General features: G+C 34.6%; 1 non-coding gene across 1 annotated transcript; it reads right to left on the bottom strand.

Annotated features, from left to right (window-relative positions):
• Positions 1-3,063: 3,063 nt before the first annotated feature.
• On the bottom strand, positions 3,064-3,136 carry TRNAA-AGC (transfer RNA alanine (anticodon AGC)). Its single transcript has one exon. It is a non-coding gene; the product is annotated as a tRNA-Ala (tRNA).
• Between the last annotated feature and the right edge of the window lie 14,196 nt (positions 3,137-17,332).

Genomic DNA, 17,332 nt, shown 5'->3' with positions numbered 1-17,332 from the left:
GGAAGTGCTGATGAAAGAAGAGTACACAACACTACCAATGATCCAACTTCCTTGAGTGAACCAGGAATTGGAGCAACTCCTGAAAGATTGAATCAACTGGAATCTGTACAAATGGTTTACCATACCTACTTGAAGGAACACATCTTGTTGTATTTCATGACAGATGGTAGGGTATATCATATAAGACAAAATGCCATTCCATTGAAGTATTTTGAAGAATTGGAGCATGTATTATTCTTACTTCAAGTGGATGACAGATTGACAGGGACTGCTGCAAACTATTTGAAAGAACAGATTCAGAGACAGAAAAGACTTTATTCTGTTAAGTCTGACAGCATATATGTTCCAAAGTACAGAAATCACAATGGTGATATTGTTGATATGAAGCCTAATACTGCACAGATCAGAACATATCTTGGTATTAAGGGGCTTGAATTCAATCTAGAGTCTGACAAAGCTTATGTCATAAGACTAGATCAGGAGTTGAGAAAAGCAAAGATTAATGATCTCAGAGCTGCAATATTTCAAACTGGTGAAGATACTGCAGAGCTTAAAGATGTCAAACGGAGAATGATTGATGAACTAAGATATGCTGAGAAATGTTTGTTGAAGAATTATCTCAGAACAACTCCTGACATCAGAGAGATCAGAAAATGATGAAGCCAAGTCGAAGATCTACAACTGCTTAAATTCTGATGTGTATACAGACTAAAGTTGTTATCAGAAGTTGAATTGGTAAAAGCTTTAAGGACTGTAAGTTGTAGTTATCTTGTCTAAATCTCATGCATTTGTACTTAATGTTTTTGACATCATCAAATATCTGTTAAACTTGTATATTTTGCTAATTTACAAGTTGGGGGAGATTGTTAGATATATTTGATAATGTCATGGCTAATATATTTTATGTTTAGATTTCAGATCTTATTTGAACAGGACAAATCAGTACTTAACTGATTAGTACTTATATTGGACGTCAGGACTTAAGGGATATCAGTACTTATGTTATCAGGAGATAAGTATCAGGAGATAGATATCAGAACTTAAGTGCTGAAGGACGATCAGATAAGGACAGTAGCTGATTAAAGTTAAGAAGATCAAGATAAACATAAGAAGAGATATGCATGAAGAAGGAATTCCGTAAAGAATGGAATACTTGGAAGAAAAGATATCTGATTGATATATATTAGGAAGCAGAATTATATTCCATATCAATTAGCGATTATCTTGTAACTGTGTAATATATAAACACAGACATAGGGTTTACACTATAAGTGTTATCATTATCGAGAATATTATTTACTGTAACTCTAGCAGCTCTCGTGATATTTTGTTCATCACTGAGAGATAACAGTTCCAGATTGTAACAGAGTTTATTGTTTCAATAAAGTTTGTTTTCTGTTACATAAGTACTTGAAGTTTGATTTGATTGTAATAAACACTGTATTCACCCCCTCTACAGTGAAAGTGTGACCTAACAGATCTCCCTCGACATTTGAAGGGTTTCCTCATCTCTTTTGATGTTGGCCTCCACTAGTTGTTTTTGGTTACATTGCATATTATTGAAAATAGCTATAGACATCTCTTCTTTTTGGGTCATAGCTTGCTTTCCTTTCTTTTTTTCATGTTTGGATGCCTTTGTTCCCATCGGTCTAACTGGACTAAATGGACTTTCTGTTTCTCGATTAGACTCTGGAGTTGTGAAACCTTCTTCATCAATGCAATCATCGCTATTCAGATTGATTATCGATTCTACTTGTGTTGGAAGTTTCGTTAAAATGGAGGAGAAATAGTAGAAACGTCTACAAATTGAGGATGTCCTGCAACTGCTTCATAACATTCTTATTTGTCAAATGGCTTATTAATCTCCTTGAAATATAGTCCTTGAGCTTGAGTTGTCTAAATAAAATGACAAAATATGCATATTAAGTTAGCAGACAATTAATATTAATCATATATCTATATAATACTAAAAGTAAAATTAAAAAATCTGACCTCATCCACCAAATTTTTTCCACTTGCTGAGTGTCTACTAGCTTGATTCTTGGCACATTGCCATTTTTTAGTGCTCTCTTCAACGGTGTCCAGTGTGAGTCAAGAGCAACTTTTGAACGAGGTTCTGCATGAGAATTTTCGGGAGTGCCGCACCAATTTTTTGCATAATCATCATGAATTCGCCCCCATAAATTATTCTTGTTTGAATATCGACCGGTTATTGGATCAACAGATTGTCGAGCTCACGAAACACGTAATTGTAAATTTTCGGAAGGGAGCCAATTAATACCCATTATATATTTATATGTATATTTTATGAAAGAAAAATTGGACTGAAAAGATATGAATGTGGGTATTATATCTTTTGTGTGAAAAATGAATTCACAGGTTCATATTTATAAGCAAAAAAAAGATGTACATTAATAATTAACGTTATTAATTCTATGTAAATAGTCGTTATAGTTTTTTTTGAAAGACATGTGCACCAAAAAGATAAAAACAGAGGATCCAGATAATTGATGTTCGTTGATTAGTTTGACAGTTTTCAAAACTCCTCTTGCTGAATCAAATGAGCTTCAATAATTGATGGGCTCAATTCACCAGCGTTGCATCACTTCTTTCCTGTAATTAATTGAAAAATATACTGAACTGTTGAATTGATCTAGGCGGTGGATATGCTCTTATATAGTAGTGACCAATTAACTCATTTACCCGTTAATATTTTTTCTCACATGATGTAGTATATTCATAAATCATAAAGATAAAGGTGCAGGGTGTCAACTACCCAACTACTAACCAAAAGCTATACCAACACTATGTAAAGCCAATTGATACAGATATTAGATTACCTGGCTGGCACCTGGTGGGTGGTGGCTGCTATGTTAAAAAAGAATTTCAACTTCTTCTTTTTTCGGCTAAATAAACTCAAAAAATGAGCCCAGTCTTTGTTGATTCCAACTTTTTTCTAAGGGATATTAAATCAATAAACCTCTGCATGGCCATTTTTTTTCTTCATTCATTAACAGCTTCTCGTCCCAGCTTTCCTATCTCTGTTCTGTTATGCTAACAAAATGGAGATGCGGGGTATCGATCCCCGTACCTCTCGCATGCTAAGCGAGCGCTCTACCATCTGAGCTACATCCCCGTGTGATTTAAATCAACTTTCTTATCATACAATTCGGTTAAGATTTTCTCTCTACAGCATGGTCAAGATTATTACAGTAGATTGAAATTAATAGTACTTGTTATAACTTGAATAGTAATAGCAGTCAATAATAAATCAAAGCTGTTGAATTACATTAAGTTGAGTATGCGTGTAAAATTCTGAATTTGTTGACACTCCCTAGCCGATTGCTAAAAATCCTAGAAACATCAAATTAATGGCGTCATTATAAATAACATGCCCCTTGCCCATAAAAAAATGTGAGTGTTAAATTTATCTGCGAAAAATTATAATAAATAGATAATTGCACCAATAGTTTGTGCGAGTCAATCGAACCGCATGACATATATGTATTAGTGCCGGAGAATAAACAGAGAAACAAAGCTCTGTCTTGAAGCTCACTCTGTTAAGTTTTTTTCTTCGAGGTAAATTATATATATATATATATATATATATATAAAAAAGTAAATCGATTTCATACCTTAGCTGTTCACACACAAATAGTGTAAAAGTGATATTAGTTATGTGTAATTACTTGTATCTTATCTTATCTATTTTAAGAATGTTGCAAAAAAAAAGAATGTAGCAATTTCAGGCTTGCTTCATAAAATTATCATGTTGATTGTTTGATGTTTGAACTGCTGATAGACATTGTGTTTTTGATTTCTAGGCCTGGACTTACATGAATAAGATACTATTTACTGAAAAAAGATATATGATTTGTCACAATTTAGTTTGTTAGGTATCAGTAATTGAAAAAAATGTCCACTATTACAAGCTTAAAATTATTTTGACGCAGTTATACAATTGTTCAGTATAATGCATTCATTTATAGTCTTAGATTGGGCACATAAAAAGGACTAATCTGCCTGGTCTTTCTTGCATGACACAAAGGGGCCAGTTGCAATGCTAACATTTATGCCCTTGGGTTTTCCGATACTTCATCATATATTTCATATTTGGCATTTTAAGTATAGTAGTGTTAGGTATACAGAATTTTGTATACAAAAATTATATAGAATGACATGATATTTGATAATAGGGTGTTTTAATTAGTGTTGTTGATATGAACGCTGAGTCTCATTCCAATTAAAATTCATCGTATATTATTATATACAAAATTCTGTACAAAATTTTGTACATAATTCTATACACCAATCATTTTTCTTTCAAGTAACCGAAGAAGAGAAGGCAGTGGTAGTGAATTCAAAGAGAATTTGATTTTGAATCACGTATCCAGGTGGTCGTGCACTTTATATGATGTCTAGTCTCAGAGTAGCAGTGACGAATTTGAATTAGAGCCGGTAATTCGTTCGTTTTATGTATTTTTGTGTCGTGTATTTTCGTGTTTTATGATGCCCAACCCAAACCCGAATCGTTAAGGATTCGTTTCGTTTCGTGTACCTTCATTTCGTATACGTTATGTATCGTGTTTCGTGTAATTTAAAATTAATAATAAAATAAAGATAAATAAAATATATATTTCAATATTAACTTATTATTAGTCGAGTCTTAAGTTAATAATTCATAAATACTCAAGTGTATTCAATTGTTATGAAATTTAAATTTAAATTTATTTTATGTACATATTATATGTAAAATATTAGTGTAAGATATATGTATTCATATAGTTTTGATAAATTTATTTCTTATACTTTAATATCATGTCGTGTACCCAAGTGTAAACCCAAAAACGACACTAAATTCATCCGTATAATTTCGTGTTAGTGTAATTTCGTGTTCGTGTACCAAAAATGTCAAACCAAACCCGTTATTTTCGTATCGTTTTCGTGTCGTGTACGCAATTGTCGGCTCTAATTTGAATGCACCAACAACAAGCCAAGATTTTACATTCACTCAGTTATATCCCCTGTCGAAAAAAATTCTCAAATGCGAGAGGATTATCGTCTTTTCAGTTTATATTATTCCCGAAAAAAACATTTTTTTCTATTAAGTATTACTTTTTTATTTTTAATATTAAAAAAGTGTTTAGTCATATTGTTATAATAATATAATTTTTTATATTTTTAGTTAATTACTTTTAGCGGTAGCTTGGTTCGAGAAGTGGTATGGGTTGAAATCGGCAATCGGGTTAAGATGGTATGTCGTTGGGGTATCATTTATGATATCATGTATTTGGTTGAGTGCTAGATGAATATTTTTGATTTAAAATATTTTTTAAGTTATTAATTTTAATTAATTTAAATATTGTTTTAATTATTATTTTATTAAATTTTAGTTCATTATATTATTTTTGTATTAAATATTTATATTTGATTGCTTAAATTAAGTTGAAATACTATAATTAAAATTGATTTCCCATACCCCTTTCTCATACCCCTCCCCCTTAATATCAAAAATTCATATTGGGTACGAGGAATGGGTTTGGAGGAAAAAAAATTATGAACCAAATATCATATATGAGGTTGAAATGAAAGAAACTCATACCAAAATGTCTCCAACCAAACGACCCCTAGTATCTATCTGAATAAAACCCCAACCTGACTTGTAATCCGAAAAAAATCTGATGAATCAAATTTGGATCTTCATTTTTAATATATGAACACGAACCAAATCAAAATATAACGCATCATATTTGAATATTATGAAATCCGAACTGATCCGACTCGTTGTCATCGCTAACTATATCATGTACAAAGATAATACATTTATAAAAGAATACACTCAAATAAACAAGATTATATACAAAGTCTATTTAACAATAAATCATATTTTTTAATTAAATTTTGTAATTATACATGTACTTGAGTATGTACTTAGGACTATCGAAGCATGTGTAAAAAAAAAAGAAAATTGAAAACCCCAGATATCAAGTGGGTGAGTCCGTCTGGTAATAGCACTAATTAACGCTGATGTCTGATGAGCGCCAAACGCATGCTGAAGCTCAATCCCAGTTTACCTTCCTACAACTGAGATATCTCATCCTGGAGTTTTAGCATTGTCCTTTGAGTATGCATCATGTCAGCTACTTGGAGCAGAAAATAAAATGGTATGAACAGATATGGTCATATGGTACTTATTTGAAGCTGAAATTATTTAGTATTTTTCTGATTCAAAGGAAAAGAGATTAAAGTGCAAGAAGATTTGAATGCCTTTGTATTGGTCAAGTCTGACCTCCTTTTAGCTCTGGTATGGATTTTCTCTGAGGGTGTGAAGACTGAAGATTATGATCATGAAATATAATTGTACTTGTACGAGTCCTGTTTTTTTTACTAACATCAGCTGAGTTATTAAAACTCCCTCATATATCTACTAGACCACTACCATTGCTAATTGCTTCCATGCATAACCATGACATTGTCATAACCCAGGGGAAAGCGGCTTACCCATATCCAGATCCATACTAGCGACATTATAAGTACTTTTTCCCCATATAAAAGCCTTATCCAGCACAGCCAACGGTACAAGATGTGTCTAAGTTGAGGGGCCTGTACTGTTTGTTAATGCAAAATAAAGCTGTCTAGTCTCATAAGGTGTACCTTCTTGGCAGTTTCAAATCATCAAGTGAAGTATAGATGTTCCCGTCGATTGTGCCTGAACGTAATATTAACTATTGTCTTTATGACTTTATCGTACTTATTATAAGCTATATATGCATGCTATTAATGTCAAAGATATCAAGATATAGTTGGAGGAGCGGCTACAAATTGGCAGGCGGCAGCAGTGTACAAACAGTTTTTATGTAGCAGAATATGTTGCAACTAATTCATTTTTTTCTTCGCCAATGTGCATCAGTGTCAGGAATTTGCACTATTCGATCTGTTTGTGAAATCGATACTATTATGTTTGATTTAATAATTTGTTTAGTTGATTTCCCTCAAATCCATGTTTTCTGATCGAGAATCTAATTTTATCTCAAATTTATATATTATTTTGCCGCCATACTTGCATGAATCTCGACATCAGCATGCTCTGCGAAGAGCTAGAGCCTAGAGGGAATGGGGTCGTTTCCTCAAAAAAAAAATGAAAATTAACAAAATAGAAGCTTCTTCTTATAGATTACAGACTAAATATCAATCTCAATTCTAAATTCTCACAGACTTGATATCGTTGCTTCCTCGGACAGCTGTTATCATAAAATGCAATACTGTACTTGTTTCTTCCAGTAGAGTTACTTCATAATTACTTATTGTTCAGGTGTCTAAGATTCCTGCTTTTATAGTCTTGGAATGCTGATTCGTATATTGATAAAGTTCTTAATGAGAGCCAGTATAGTTTCTGGTACGTATGGGTTTGTCAAGAGGTATTAGAAATACGTATAAATAAGTATAATGCTTAATGTACCAAAATTGGTTCACAAAACCAATCCCAAATGTCATGTTATTCACTATAACGTAATTAATAATAATAGACCCTTATATTCACATAAATTTCTCCACCATTAAAAACATCTCAAATTGTTAAGTCATGTCAGATTTTTTGAAGAACGCTTTAGCTCTTTGCGGTAAAATTGAGATATTAGACTTTGAGTTAAAAATGATGCTAGCTAAACGATTAGATTGAATATGAGAGCACATCATTTCGGCGAAGATTCAAGACAAACAAATTTGTTATTTAAGGTTGTTGTTTTGTTTTATATTACTCTAAATTGATTAGTCGTAGCTTTGATTCTCCTGACAACGTTATCGTAGCAGTACAATAGTTATATATCATCATTTCTCTTTGAATCTAATTTAACAATCATGCATATATATTTCATGAATCAGGAACACAAAGTATCATGTTTCGTCCCCAATTTTCTTCGTCGTGTTCCTTTAGTTTTATAAAACAAACAGCCTTCACTAATAAACATGAGCTAGGGGTATACGTGGTTAGGTTTGGTGCGGTTGAGAGCTCAAAATCGTATCAAACCACGTATAGCGGTTTTCTAAAATTTTCAATATCGATCGCATTTGCGGTTGCGGTTAATCGTATCTTTTTCAACTGTGCGGTTGCGATTAGTGCGGATCGAATTGCGGTTCCATCATCGACTTATACGATAAATGACAAATAAAAATAGTTCATTACAATTATATTTATCAAATTTTAGAAATTTGTAAAAATAAAATGTACTACAAGAGTACAAGTTGTTATTGCAAATTATATATGGTAATTTCTTTTCTTTTTTTTGCTAAATATATATGGTAATTTCTGCGTTTGATAATATATATTATATCCCAAAACCCCCAAACTCTTCATCTTTTAATTCTTATACATGGTTGTTTCTGCGTTTGAGGATATATTATATATTATATTATATATATATAGCGATTTGCGGTTGCGGTTCGACTTTTACTATTATTTAAAAATTAAAATCGCAGTCATTCCACAAATATACGATTTCAGTAATTTCAATTCGCATTCGATCCGTATTTTGCGGTTATCCGCGAAGAGAGATACGATTACGATCGGTGGGAGAGATTACTCAAACAAGACAACATCCACAAAGTTAGTTAAAAATACAATGATGGGTAGTTTAAACTAATTACTTCATTGTAATCTTGTTTACGTTTATTATGATCAGTACATATGTATTCGAAGAGTTAAGTTTCCTGCACTCATGATGCATATACATTTCAAGAGTTAAGGATCATGCATCTATGCATAAGATCGGTGTTACTATTACCGCTGCGTTAAAAATCGATCGTCTTAAAATATAAAATAAAGATGTAGTTAAATCTTTCTCTAACATTTTAAAATTTTAAATATCGTTTAACATGTTAAATTTTAAATGAGATGTTTACTATTTACCGAACATTATCGTATCGGAACTCTTATTGACGAGATTTCAAGTTGGACTACATATACGTTTTAAAATGTGTGTGTGTATGGAGCATATGGTGACATTAAGATGACACACAGACACGCTCTGATTAATTTTCTATAAGTTAGACACTAATATTAAATTAGACGCTAGCTAGTAGTACCTAGCTTCAATCCCTTTCTGCAGATCCTTTCACCAAGTTTTGACAGCCAATAATATTCATATACTTTAATCTCACTCTTAATCATAACTTAAAACTATATCATACAATTTTATGCTATGATTATTGGTATCAAAAAACAATTAGGGATCCTTGTTGATCACATGAGCATCCCATCAGGCTTCTGTTTTTGTCCCAAATTCATGTCACCTTTACACCCCTCATCATCATAATTCATACATGGGCCTATTGTAAATACAAAGAGAGCCCTAGAAACGTAAAATCAAAGCAAAGCTACGTAGATGAATAACAAAATGCTAGTGGCTATAAGAGCATGAGAGCCAAAATTATTGAGGTTTGTCTAAAAACCTTATTTTGGAGCATGAGGAAAATGGGGTCCATTAGTTAGGGCTAGAAAGAGACATGCACCATTGTAAATTTTGCAGAATCACGCAATGAAGTATTGGGACATGTCAAAGTGGATAGGGCCCTTTGTTTGTCCCATAAAAAAGCCCACTTTCTCTTTTAATTGATGGTAAATGAGGGAAATGGAATGAAAAAAGGAAAAAGGTGAGAATGTTTAAAGAGATAGAGAGATCTTGATGGCTTCTTCATATTACAATGATCAAGTATTGGTAAGGAGACAAGAAGACAATAACATTTCAATAAGTGAGTATTATATGACTTGAATGAGATATCGGTATATCCGTTAGAATATAATATATGATCTTATCGGAGTTAAAATATATTAGGTCTCGCTTGACATTCAAAAATTAGTCATGACAATTTTAGTCGGATTTGCACAGGCCTATATAAATGTATATTACATCAGACAAACAGATCCAGTAAATAGTTATGGAAGAAACCTGCAAGATTCAGCAAATATTTATAACAGAAAACACATAGTTTGAAGAAATCAACCCTAGTGACATGCTTTGGATACTCTGGGGAGAGAAAAATTTCAAGGCCTTTATGCAAAATGTCAACCTAGTGCGAGAAACAGAAGTCAAAAGCTTTTTTATAATGAGGCATGGAAGGCAATTAGTGTGTTTTTGTTAAGGATTCTTTTGAGTGAAGGGATGGTGGTGGGAGACACTCTCAAGTGTTACAAAAGGCCTCTCATGGTTGCTACTGCCTTAACCACAAACAACAAAGTTAATTTCAGACCACTATTCACTGTCTTTACACACACTCACACTTTTCCATTTACAAAAGCCCATTTCACCTTGCTTTTAACACGCGCATACATTTTTTACCTTTTTGTCTCGTATTATTTCTTTATGTAATCTATCGTACTAACTAGTTCATGTTCAAATTTGTCAAAAAAATGTTCATGTTTGCCCATATCCTGTAATTTTCAAGCTCTCAACATGCATGAATACATTAGAGACACATGTCACGCATTTATACAGTCTACAAATATTTATACACTAAGCAATCTAATGACTTAGAAACTATAGACTATATATTATCAGACAGTTTGGTAAATGCAGAGAGCAGGGATGAATAGACCTATTAGAAACTTGAGATCTCATGATGATGTTGATGGGCAGTGAAGATTTAATAAAAGTCATCTAGGCACTCCGTGATATGAACACTCAAATTCAGAAGTTAACCCAGTTAATATAATTTTTGACTTTCATACTGATAATTGATTCTTTCTACTTTCTTCTTCTTTTTTTGATTATATATTTCTAGTCTTTTTCTAGCTTGAATTCTGTATAACTCTTGTATTTGTAATCACTAATCAGTATCATCTCATTACAAACCTTTTTTCTCAAATTATTGCTGGTTTTTAATCTAAACTTGTGTTATTTTTATTTGTATTTATTTGATTAGGTGTAGTTGTTTGTTTGAATTAGGCTGTTGAAAAATTACAGGAGTGGTGCAAATAAACGTTAGTCAGGAGAGTAATTTTAAGAAGTCTGGTGTTACTTTGTTGCTATTTTTTAGGCATTATCTTGTATGGCTGATGCTATTAATTTGTATTGCTTTTACTGAATAAAAGTGATCAGAACGTTCAGGCACATCTTTATTTTACTCTTGGTTCAAAACAAACACTTATATTAGTACTTAATCAGATGGGAATTAATCAACATATTGGTATCAGAGCGTGGTTCATTCGGTGAATGCCAAAGTGTATGCCCAACTCTGTTATGATGGAAAGCGGTAAAACAAAGGATGGAACGATCGGGTTGACATATCCCATGTTGAATATAGAGGAAATTATACAACTTGGGCGATTAAGATGAAAGTTTATATGCAAGCACACGGAGTATGGAGAGCCATAGAGGATGATGGCGCTAAATCCGCGGTTGAAGATAGGACAGACAAAATAGCTCTTGCTGCAATCTACCAAGGGATTCCAGAAGATATTTTGTTGGCTGTAGCTGAGAAAAATACTGTGAAAGAGGCTTGGGATGTCGTGAAGACTATGTGTATTGGAGCTGATCGTGTGAAGACAGCAAGAATTCAAACCCTAAAGGCAGAGTTTGAGGCGTTAAGTATGAAAGAAACAGAACCTCTCGACGAGTTCTGCATGAAATTGAACGGACTGGTGACCAATATAAGAGTCCTTGGTGAGGAAGTAAAGGAGGCGTATATCATGAAGAATCTGTTGCGTGCAGTTCCCACTAAATTTCTGCAAATAGCTTCCATTATTGAACAATTCGGAAACTTAGAAACAATGACTATTGAGGAAACAGTCGGATCCTTACGAACTCATGAAGAGCGTCTACGGAGCCAGGTCAAAACTAGTGGCGGACAATTGTTATTGACTGAAGAGGAATGGTCAAGGAAGGAAAATGAAGATGGGAAGCTATTACTAACAAGGTAGGAGTGATTAAAACGCTCAAATAGAGGTTCAGACTCGATGTTGGCGCAGAGGTCTCGAGGAAACAAAGACTTTGGACGTGGAGGATATGATAAAACTAAAGTGAAATGCTTCAACTGTCATGGGTATGGTTATTACGCTGCGGAGTGCAAAAAACCAAAGCGTGGAAGGAAGAATAAAGAACAAAGGGAAGAAGTTAATTTAGTGCAAATGCAGGACAATGAACCAGCACTTCTGCTGGTAGATAATACGGAGGAAGGTGACAAAGTCTTGCTGATCAATGAAGACAAAGTAATTCTGAAACTAAGCAAGGAGGCACAAGGAAGCTCGAATATGTGGTATTTAGACAACGGCGCCGGTAACCACATGACAGGGCAGTTGTCAAAGTTCAAAACGTTGGATGAAACTGTAAAAGGAAAAGTGCGTTTTGGGGACGGTTCTACAGTTCTTATCAAGGGAAAAGTAATAATGGATTTAAGGTGTAAAAATGGAGAAGAGAGACTGCTGAAAGATGTTTATTATATACCCATGTTGTGCAATAACATCGTTAGTCTTTGACAGCTTTCTGAGGAAGGGTACAAGGTCATGTTGAATGGGGAATTTATGCGGATCTACGACAAAGAAAGAATACTGATCATGAAGGTAAAACATTCTTTGAACCGACTTTACAAGATTATTATTGAAAATAGTGTATTTGAGTGTTTGTTGACGAAATGCGATGAGGATTCTTGGTTTGGCATGCCCGTCTCGGGCATGTCAATTTCAATGCCATGAACTTGATGTATGTGAACAACATGGTACAAGGCCTGCCTGAGATCAAGATGCAGAAAGAGGTGTGTTTGGGCTGCCTAATGTCAAAGCAGACCCGCAAATCATTTCCTAATTAGGCGAGTTATACTCTAAGAAAGGTTATGGAGATTGTGCATGGAGACCTGTGTGGCCCAATCTCGCCTGCTACATATGATGAAAACAGGTATTTGTTCTTATTGGTGAACGACTATAATCGAGTAATGTGGGGTTATTTATTAAAAGGTAAAGACGAGGCATTTGAGGCGTTCAAAAGGTTCCGAGCACAGGTTGAAGATGGTGATGACAGGAAGGTGAAGACATTCAGAACCGACCGGGGGTGAGTTCTTGTCAAAACAATTTATTTCTTAGTGTGATGAGGCATGAATTGTTCAACAATTCACAGCACCGTATTCCCCACAACATAATGGTGTTGTAGAAAGACGGAACTGCACGGTAATAGAGATGACCATAAGTTTTTTAAAGGAGAAGCAGCTCCCATTACAATTATGGGGAGAGGCCATTCGTCATTCCATCTATGTGCTAAATCGATTACCTACAAGAGCTGTCTCGGGGAAAACACTATATGAAGCGTGGTCTGGTGAAAAACCGAATATTGGGCATATTAGAGTTTTCGGATGCTTGGCACACATGAAGATTCCATTTGTTCATACTACTAAACTAGACGATCGAAGTAAATTGGTGATAAACCTTGGGAAATAACCTGGAACGAAAGCTTATAGAGTATATGATCTGGAACAACACAAAGTTCATGTTACTCGAGATATTGTATTTGAGGAGCATAAAACGTGGGTATGGAAGCGTGGTGGTCAAGCAGATAAGGTGAATTATCATGAGAGTTTTATTGTGGATGGTACTGCTTTAGAGGAGTTGAGTAACAATGCAGATACAGACGAGCTCTATGAATCTCATGGTTGAAACACAAGCTCAAGTACAGATAGTTCTGAGAGATCAAGTACAGATGGTTCTGAGTTCGCTGACACTCCACAGACGCAGTCAGCAACAAGTTCAGACACCGAGATTGAAAGTGAGCCCAAACATTTCAGATCATTAACAGATATTTACAATGAAATGGAAGAGATTGAGTTGGAGGATGAAGAATTATTTCTTGTAGGAGTGGATGAACCCACGAGTTATGCTAAGACTGCGAAGGAATCTAACTGGAGGAAAATAATGGAATGTGAAATTGAGGCTGTTGAGAAGAACAAGACGTGGAAACTAACTGAGCTTCCACCGGTACAAATGGCTATTGGATTGAAGTGGGTTTTTAAAATAAAGAAAGACACAGAAGGGAAAGTTATTAAATATAAAGCTAGGATCGTGGCGAAAGGTTATGTACAAAGGCAGGGGAGATAATTTGACGAGAATTTTGCACCTGTCACAAGGCTTGAGACAATTCGAATACTTCTGGAGCTAGCTGCTAAACACGGTTGGGAGGTACACCATTTGGATGAAAAATTAGCTTTTCTGAATGGAGAAATTCAGGAAGAGGTTTATGTCCTTCAGCCTGAAGGTTTTGTCAAAGAAGGGCAAGAACATCTCGTGTATAAGTTGGTAAAAGCGCTCTACGGCCTTCGACAAGCACCCAGGGCTTGGTATGCCAAACTCAACAAGTGTCTAGAAGAATTAAGCTTTGCAAGATGTCCATACGAGCACGCAGTATACACGAAGGTAATGGGTAATGATGTTTTAATTGTTGGGGTCTATGTGGATGACCTTTTGGTGACAGGAACAAAACTCTCACATATAGAGGAATTCAAGAAGCAGATGAGCCAAAGGTTTGGGATGAGTAACTTGGGGAAGCTATCATACTACTTGGGTCTGGAGGTTAAACAAAGTGCTAGCAATATTCAGTTGAAACAGGCAGCGTATGCACGGAAAATATTGGAGAAAGCTGGAATGTGGGAGTGTAATCCTACCAAATTTCCCATGGATCCTAAGGAAAATTTTGGAAAGGATGAAGGAGGGAAGCGTGTGGATGTTACTGAGTTTAAATCGATGATTGGTGGTCTTTGCTATTTGGTCCATACGTGACCTGATATAGCGTACTCAGTTGGTATTGTTAGTCGATACATGAAAAAGCCCACTGTTATGCATCAATTGGCTGCAAAATGTATATTTTGTTGCAGTCTGGAAGAAATGAGCCATATTGCCCGTTATGACTTCATCATATAATTATCTAGATCCGACTAATGCCGTTAGAACTTATTAGTGAAAGTGTGTCATCATATATGTTAGGTCACACATACACTGTAGAGGGGGTGAATACAGTGTATAGTACACTCAAATCGAACTTTAAGAACTTAAGTAACAGAAAACAAACTTTATTGAAACAATAAACTCTGTTACAGTATGGAACTGTTACCTCTCAGTGATGAACAAATATCACGAGAGCTGCTAGGGTTACAATGAATAATCTTCTCTAATAATGATAACACTTATAGTGTAAACCCTATATCTGTGTTTATATACTACACAGTTACAAGATAATCACTAATTGATATGGAATATAATTTTGCTTCCTAAAATATATCAATCAGATATCTTTTCTTCCAAGTATTCCATTCTTTACAGAATTCCTTCTTCATGCATATCTCTTCTTATGTTTATCTTGATCTTCTTTCCTTTAATCAGCTACTGTCCTTATCTGATTGTCCTTCAGCACTTAAGTTCTGATATCTATCTTCTGACGATTATCTCCTGATAACATATGTACTGATATCCTTAAGTCCTGACTTCCAGTATAAGTACTGATCAACAGTTAAGTACTGATTTATCCTGTTCAAGTAAGATTCTGAAAGCTAAACATAAAATATATTAGCCATGACATTATCAAATATATCTAACAATCTCCCCCAACTTGTAAATTAACATAATATACAAGTTTAACAGATATTTGATGATGTCAAAAACATTAAGTACAAATGCATGAGAATTAGACTAGATAACTACAACTTACAGTCCTTAAAGCTTTTACCAATTTCAACTTCTGATAACAACTTCAGCCTGTATAAATATCAGAATTTTAGCAGTTGTAGATCTTCGACTTGGCTTCATCATTTTCTGATCTCTCTGATGTCAGGAGTTGTTCTGAGATAGTTCTTCAACAAACATTTCTCAGCATATCTGAGTTCATCAATCATTCTCCTTTTGACATCTTTAAGCTCTGCAGTATCTTCACCAATTTGAAAGATTGCAGCTCTGAGATCATTGATCTTTGCTTTTCTCAACTCCTGATCTAGTCTTATGACATAAGCTTTGTCAGACTCTAGATTGAATTCAAGTCCCTTAATACCAAGATATGTTCTGATTTGTGCAGTATTAGGCTTCATATCAACAATATCACCATTGTGATCTCTGTACTTTGGAACATATATGCTGTCAGACTTAACAGAATAAAGCCTTTTCTGTCTCTAAATCTATTCTTTTAAGTAGTTTGCAGCAGTCTCTGTTATTCTGTCATCCACTTGAAGTAAGAAAAGTACATGCTCTAATTCTTCAAAATACTTCAATGGAATGGCATTTTGTCTTATATGATAAACCCTACCATCTGTCATGAAATACAACATGATGTATTCTTTCAAGTAGGTATGGTAAACCATTTGTACAGATTCCAGTTGATTCAATCTCTCAGGAGTTGCTCCAATACCTGGTTCACTCAAGGAAGTTGGATCATTGGTAGTGTTGTGTACTCTTCTTTCATCAGCACTTCCCAATTCAGTTTTATCTCTAGCTTCCTTTCCAGTAACTACTCTTGCTTCAAAACCACTTGCAGTAGTCTACAAAGATTGAGTCTGTTTTGCTTTAGTGAATCCTGGTAGGAGTGTCTTTGATCTATTTTCTGATATCAAGTTAACTTGAGCTCTGTCAGAGGTTACTTGCTTCTTCTGAATATCAGAACTTACAATTTCTTGACTCTGAACAACTTGAGCCATGTCAGAGGTTGTTTTAAGAACTTTTCTTGAAGTCAGAGCAAGATCATCTTTTTCATCAGTAATTTCTTCTTCCTCAGGAGGTACATAAACCTTGATAGGTTCACCAACCTTTTTTTTACCCTTGGATCTTGGATCTATCTGTGGTTGTGATCTAGCCAACGTTGCTTCAGTATGTGTCCTTTCTTTGATCACAATGCCTTTGAGTTTTGGAAGTGACTTTTTACCAGAAGCTTCAGATTTAGATGTGACTTTCTCTGATTTAAGTCTGGATTCTTCTTCCTTTAAACTTTCCAAGTCCATTCCTGAATTTTCTTGAAGAAATAAATGTCTTGACATTTCCTCATCAAGATCTAGAAGTTCATCAGAACTTATCCTTTTACCAGCAGCAGAACTTATTCTTTTCCCAGTATCAGAACTTGTCATGTGACTAGCTTGTCTTGATGTAAACCTTCTACCTTGACTATGACCGCTACCCATTCCAGAGTATCCTTGATCATCATTTCCATCATCCTTTCCTTGCAGTGTCTTGTTAGTGTTGCATTTGGACTTAATTACCTTCTCCCCCTTTTTGGCATCAGTAGGTAGTAAAAGAGAGATAAGTAATTCCACTGAGGATTGGATTTCAGTAAGTTGCGATTGCTGAGAAGCTTGATTTGTCAGAATGTCATCAATCTGAGCT

Source organism: Apium graveolens, chromosome 6, assembly GCF_009905375.1.
Source record: "Apium graveolens cultivar Ventura chromosome 6, ASM990537v1, whole genome shotgun sequence".
NCBI lineage: Eukaryota > Viridiplantae > Streptophyta > Magnoliopsida > Apiales > Apiaceae > Apium > Apium graveolens.
This window is presented reverse-complemented; position numbering and strand designations above follow the sequence as displayed.